Consider the following 6000-nt stretch of genomic DNA (forward strand, 5'->3'; position numbering starts at 1 on the left):
TCAAAGTTAATTACCAATCACCGAAGAGTGATGATCTAATGCGCAATCAAAACCTAAGCACAAGCGTTTAAATAACAAGTAAACTTTTACACATCAGTGAGGGCATGTTTAAGAGTATGTTTAAGACTGAAACAAGCATTGCATGGCTTAAAAATTGGTAGTTTACATGGGTCATTTGCTTGAATTAGTTCAACAGGAGGCAGAAAGGGATAGGAATCGGGCAGTTCACCGATGTACATTGAGCATCTTTAGGGATATATGCAATGAAGAAGTATGACAATATCAAATTTGTCCTGAGTTAGACTCTTGAAGGAATTATTTCATTGGCTGCTGAATCTAATGCAAGATGACCTGGTTCAACCTACGAGAGGAGCAATATGCTGAATCCCCTCCAACAATTGTCCATGGTGCTGTGATTCGATGCAAGTGCATTATTATTGGATGTTGGAGATATGGTGCGGTGTTTCACAGGCTAACCGGCTGTTTATATGCGCACAACTAAAAACTTGGATTGGGTTTTTAAAAATTAATTTAAATTTGATTTTTTTTTAGCTTTAAATTGAGATGAAATTTAATTTGATTTCACTTCAAATAAGATGCAGCATTTATATTTAACTTGTATAAAAACCCATCAAAATGACGAGCTGGAACAGTTTATTACCTTCGCCAGAGGAGAGGGTATTGCATTTGAGTCCGTTTGTTTGTTTGTTTGTCCGCACAGAATAAATATGATTTTCCCTGCAACAGTTCGATTGACAGGAAAGTTTAAACATAGGTGCAGCTCCACCTGGAAAATTTTTTAATGATGATTATGACGTCATGGGTCACGTGGTTCGGCCGCCATCTTGGAAAAACCGAAAAACTTTGCACCTCTATATCTCCGAAAGCGCTGAATAGAAAAATTGAGAAATAGCTCATTGCAAAGAACTCTCCATGGTGAATAAAATATGTTAATGATGATGTCATAGGTACCTCCATTATGACGCCATAATTCGACAAGTACAAAACTTCATCCGATCAAGATGAAATTTCTTGAGCATCATGTAGGCATAAATTGGTGGAGAGAAAAAATAATGACATGTTCGGTCATGTGGTTCGGCCGCCATCTTGGAAAAGCCGAAAAATTTTGCACCTCTATATCTCCAAAACTGCTGCACAGAAAAATTGAGACATGGCCCATTGTAAAGAACTCTCCAAGTGGAATAACATCTGTTAATGATGATGTCCTAGGTGCCTCCATTATGATGCCAGAATTTGACAAGTACAAAAATTCATCCAATCAAGATGAAATTTCTTGAGCATAATCTAGGGATAAATTGGTGGAGAAAAAAAAAAAAGATGACGTCATCGGTCACGTGGTTCGGCCGCCATATTTGTTTCAACACAAAAGCCTGAAACAACACTGAAACATCCTGGAGAGGGTCTGTAATCTCTGATTGCTCTTTCTTGTTTATGGTGCAGCCTTGTGAGTGTGCCAAAGTCTGAAGCCTTGGCCTAGTGTCAGATGTGCTTCCAGTCACGTGAAAAAGTAAGTACACCCCATGTAAAGTTTTGACTTTTTCAACATATTTCAACATACAGCTATTTGATCTTCATTTCAACAATATTGACAGATAAAGGTGATATAATACAACAAATATCATGAAACATTTACATTTTGTAGTCCATTGTATAATTTAAATAAACATAAATGCAAATATTGCATGTGGAAAAAGTAAGTACACCCCTACATTTATCTCTACTTCAAATACCTAAAATTAGAATCAGGTGCACCAGCTCAGGTGCAAATGATTAGAACATCATCAGAGAGGATCTTGGAGGAACCTGTCTTATTTAAACCTCAGACATTTAGTTTGGTTTGCTCTTTGTTGTTGAAGTGTGCGGCATCACCATGCCTAGATCAAAAGGGCTCTCTGAGGCCTTCAGAAAGAAGGTTATAGATGCCTACGAGTCTGGGAAGGGATTTAAAAAGATCTCCAAACAATTTGAAATCAATCATTCGACTGTCCGGAAGATCATCTACAAGTGGAGAAGATTCCAAACAACTGCCAACTTGTTCAGGCCAGGCCGCCCCAGCAAGTTCAGCCCGAGAGCAGACCGCAAGATGCTGAAAGAAGTCTCTACGAACCCCAGAATGTCATCACGGGACCTACAGGTAGCTCTTGCCACTGTTGATGTCAAAGTGCATGAGTCTACCATTAGAAAGAGGCTGCACAAATTTGATCTACATGGGAGGTGTGCCAGGAGGAAACCTTTGCTGTCCAGAAAGAACATCAGGGCAAGACTAAAGTTTGCCAATGAACACCTAGGCAAAGACCAGCACTTCTGCAACAATGTGCTCTGGACAGATGAGTCAAAGGTAGAGCTATTTGGCCACAGTACCAGAAGACATGTTTTGCGAAAGCCAATATAGCATTTGACCACAAGAACCTGATACCAACTGTAAAGCATGGTGGTGGAAATATTATGGTTTGGGGCAGCTTTGCTGCATCAGGGCCTGGGCAGCTCACCATCATAGAATCCACTATGAATTCTTCATTGTACCAGAGAGTGCTTGAGGATAATGTGAGGCCATCTGTCGGAAAGTTGAAGCTCAACCAAAGGTGGACCTTGCAACATGACAATGACCCTAAACATACCAGTAAATCCACCAAGGAATGGCTGAAATGAAAGAAATGGAGGGTTCTGGAATGGCCAAGTCAAAGCCCGGATCTAAATCCCATCGAGATGTTGTGGGGGGATTTGAAAAGAGCTGTGCATGCAAGAAACCCCTCAAACATCGCACAACTGAAAGAATTCTGCATGGAGGAGTGGGCAATAATTTCTCCCAGTTGATGTCAGAGACTGGTAGACTTATAAGAAACGCCTACTTGAGGTTGTTTCTGCCAAAGGGGGCAATACCACCTATTAGAGCGAAGGGTGTACTTACTTTTTCCACATGCGAAATTTGCATTTATGTTTATTTAAATTATACAATGGACTACAAAATGAAAATGTTTCATGATATTTGTTATATTATATCACCCTTATCTATCAATATTGTTGAAATTAAGATCAAATAGCTGTATGTTGAAATATGTTGAAAAAGTCAAAACTTTACATGGGGTGTACTTACTTTTTCATTTATTAGACATCATACGGATGCAAATGAACACTCGCTCACTTTACTCTGCACGCTTTGTACGTCACGTGCAGTGAATTTCACCTCCCTGTACCTTGTATTTATTGTAAAAAAAAATTAAACCGCTTTTATACACTGCCCTTGAGGTTCGGTTTGCAAGCCACCGTCGACAACTGCATTATTGTTGAGGGAAAGAATGCAGATGCTACTACAACATTTTTTACTATGATTTTGCCTTTTCTTCACCTTTATTAGCCCCCGTTAGACTTAGTCCAAAATGGGGGCTTATGGATTGGGTCTCATCTGTCCGTCTGTCTGCAACCATATCTCAGAGATGTATTGATCGATTTTGTTCATACTTGGCACAAAGCCAATACATGATGGAATACATATGAACATAATTTTGTTTCGTGACGCGATCAAAGATGGCGGGCTAGCGGCCATTTAAGTTGTAAAAAGCAGATGTTGAACACATCCCCAGCAATTTCTCGGACATGCATGGTCCGATTTTGTTCAAACTTGGTACAACCACAGTACATGATGGCATACACGTGCACCTCACTTTATTTTGTTATCCGATTAAAGATGGCCGAATGGTAGACTGGCGGCCATTTTAGTTGTAAAAAAAAACCTGGTATTGCACACATCCTCAAGCATTTCTCGGACATGCATTTACCAATCTTGTTCAAACTTGGCACACAGATAATGAATGATGGTTTACATATGCACGTCATTTTCTTTCGAGATCAGATCTAAGATGGCCGAGTCGTGGCCATTTTGTTAAACGTGTCCCCAACCATTTTGTGAACATGCATGGTCCGATTTTGTTCAAACTTGGCACAAGCAGAGTACATGATGGCATACATGTGCACCTCACTTTATTTTGCAATCTGATTATAGATGGTAGACTGGTGGCCATTTTAGTTGTAAAAAAACCGATATTGAAAACGTCACCAACCATTTCTCAGACATGAATTTACTGATCTTGTTCAATCTTGGCACACAGCTAACTAATGATGGCTTCCATATTGTTATGAATTTTGGGTAGGGGGATATATAGATTCAGGTAGATCTGCATCGGTAGGTGCTCTGATATCATGAAGAACCATTATCACCATGAAGAACCATATCATGGATGAAGAACCATTTCAATGTACAGTAAGTCGGGGACCTGTCTAGCCCGGTTTGTCGGATTAAGTGTATATCTGTGATCATACAAGGATGATCGTGTGATAGGTAGAGTAGGGATTATGCTAATTCCCCGGCGTGTCAAACCTGTGATCATTCCATTGCCCCATATGGCAACGCAATATACATTAGTTAGGCCCAATAGTTACACCACACAAACACTACTTAAATTCCCCCTCCGCCATGATAATAATAAAACTTACTGGAAGAACAGTCAGGACGTGGCCGCGCATTACGACACCATGGCGATGGAACATCGATCAGGCAGGCTGAGGCCACGCTCACCTCGCGACGGATTGGTCGAAGGGTTTGATGGGCAGATGACATCAGTGGAAGGGTCAATCGGCACGTAGCTGAAGCCCAGTGACAATAAGGAGCCAGCTGATTGGCCAAAGGTGATCAATAAAAGTGGAGAGAAGCCGACATTTTCTCTCTTGTTCGGGATGTGATAGCAAATGGTCGGAGACCGACATTTGCTCTCTCGCTTTGGAACTGTCTCTTGCGTTTGGACCTTCTCTTGTCTTTGGACTTTGGTGGAGAGACGGAGCGCCGCCGATTCTCCTCCCGTGCGTTCACGTACGACAGGCGAGCGTACGAGCGAGGCTTGCCGCTGGAGCGTGACGAGCCAGGCGCGAGCGAGGCGCTCGGTGAGGCCTAATGGCACGCGAACAAGGATGCATCGAGGCCTGCTTCCCACCAACATCGGAGCTGTGGCGGGCTTGTGCGCTTGGAGCCGACGATCGGCAACGATCCCTGACATCCGGCAAGACAGAGATAAGCTCACACCACACGGTGCGGTTCCTTTTGTAAATTCTCCTTTGTGTTGTTTTGGAAGTCTGGTGTGGGGACATCCAGAATTAGGAGCATTATTTATTTATCGTCGTGTTCTTTGTTCTCGGGGTCCGGCAATAAAGCCGTGTTATTTTTGTACATGAATTCGATTTCGTGTGATTTATTACTTTGCAGGTTTTAAGACTGCGTGCGGGACCGACAGGTAAATCTCCCACTTCTTCTTCCTCTATCTTTCCTCCCCCGCGCATATATATATATATTGTTACGGTACGCGGTTAAAGATGGTATGTTTGCCGAGCGGAGGCTCCGCGACCGAACAGTGCTTCCCTGACTAAAACCCGATTTACCCCAAACTTTGGCCGTATCGCGCCGCAGCTGCTCAATCTGGAAAACTCTAAAGCGACCGAATGCAAAGAGGAAGAAGACGTACAGAAGAGTAACTGGGTTTATTATTATTCACATATATAAGCAAGAAGAAAGCAGTCACGTTTATTTACAGGGACATGAGACGCAGGTGACACAGTGAAATCTTTAGCTTATCTAACAGGCTTACTTACTACCCAGGGACAAGACAAAAGACAGACTACGAACACACTTACACGGGGAATGATGATAGGGATGGCAGGTGGATGGCTGGCGGGATAGGGAGGTCCAACTGGTCCTGCAGCACGATCGGCTCGTTGGGCAGCCGCCGTTCCTTCGCGGCCCTGCTCCAAACTGCCGTCCAGGCCCCACGCTGCTGTGGCTGCAGTTTCGGTGGCTCGAGCTGCTGTAGAGGCAGTTTCGGTGGCTCAAGCTGCTGTAGATGCAGTTTCGGTGGCTCAAGCTGCTGTAGATGCAGTTTCGGTGGCTCAAGCTGCTGTAGATGCAGTTTCGGTGGCTCAAGCACGCAGCTCAGC

The sequence above is a fragment of the Myxine glutinosa genome, chromosome 1 (genome assembly GCF_964187855.1).
Source record: "Myxine glutinosa chromosome 1, kmMyxGlut1.1, whole genome shotgun sequence".
Classification (NCBI taxonomy): Eukaryota; Metazoa; Chordata; class Myxini; order Myxiniformes; family Myxinidae; genus Myxine; species Myxine glutinosa.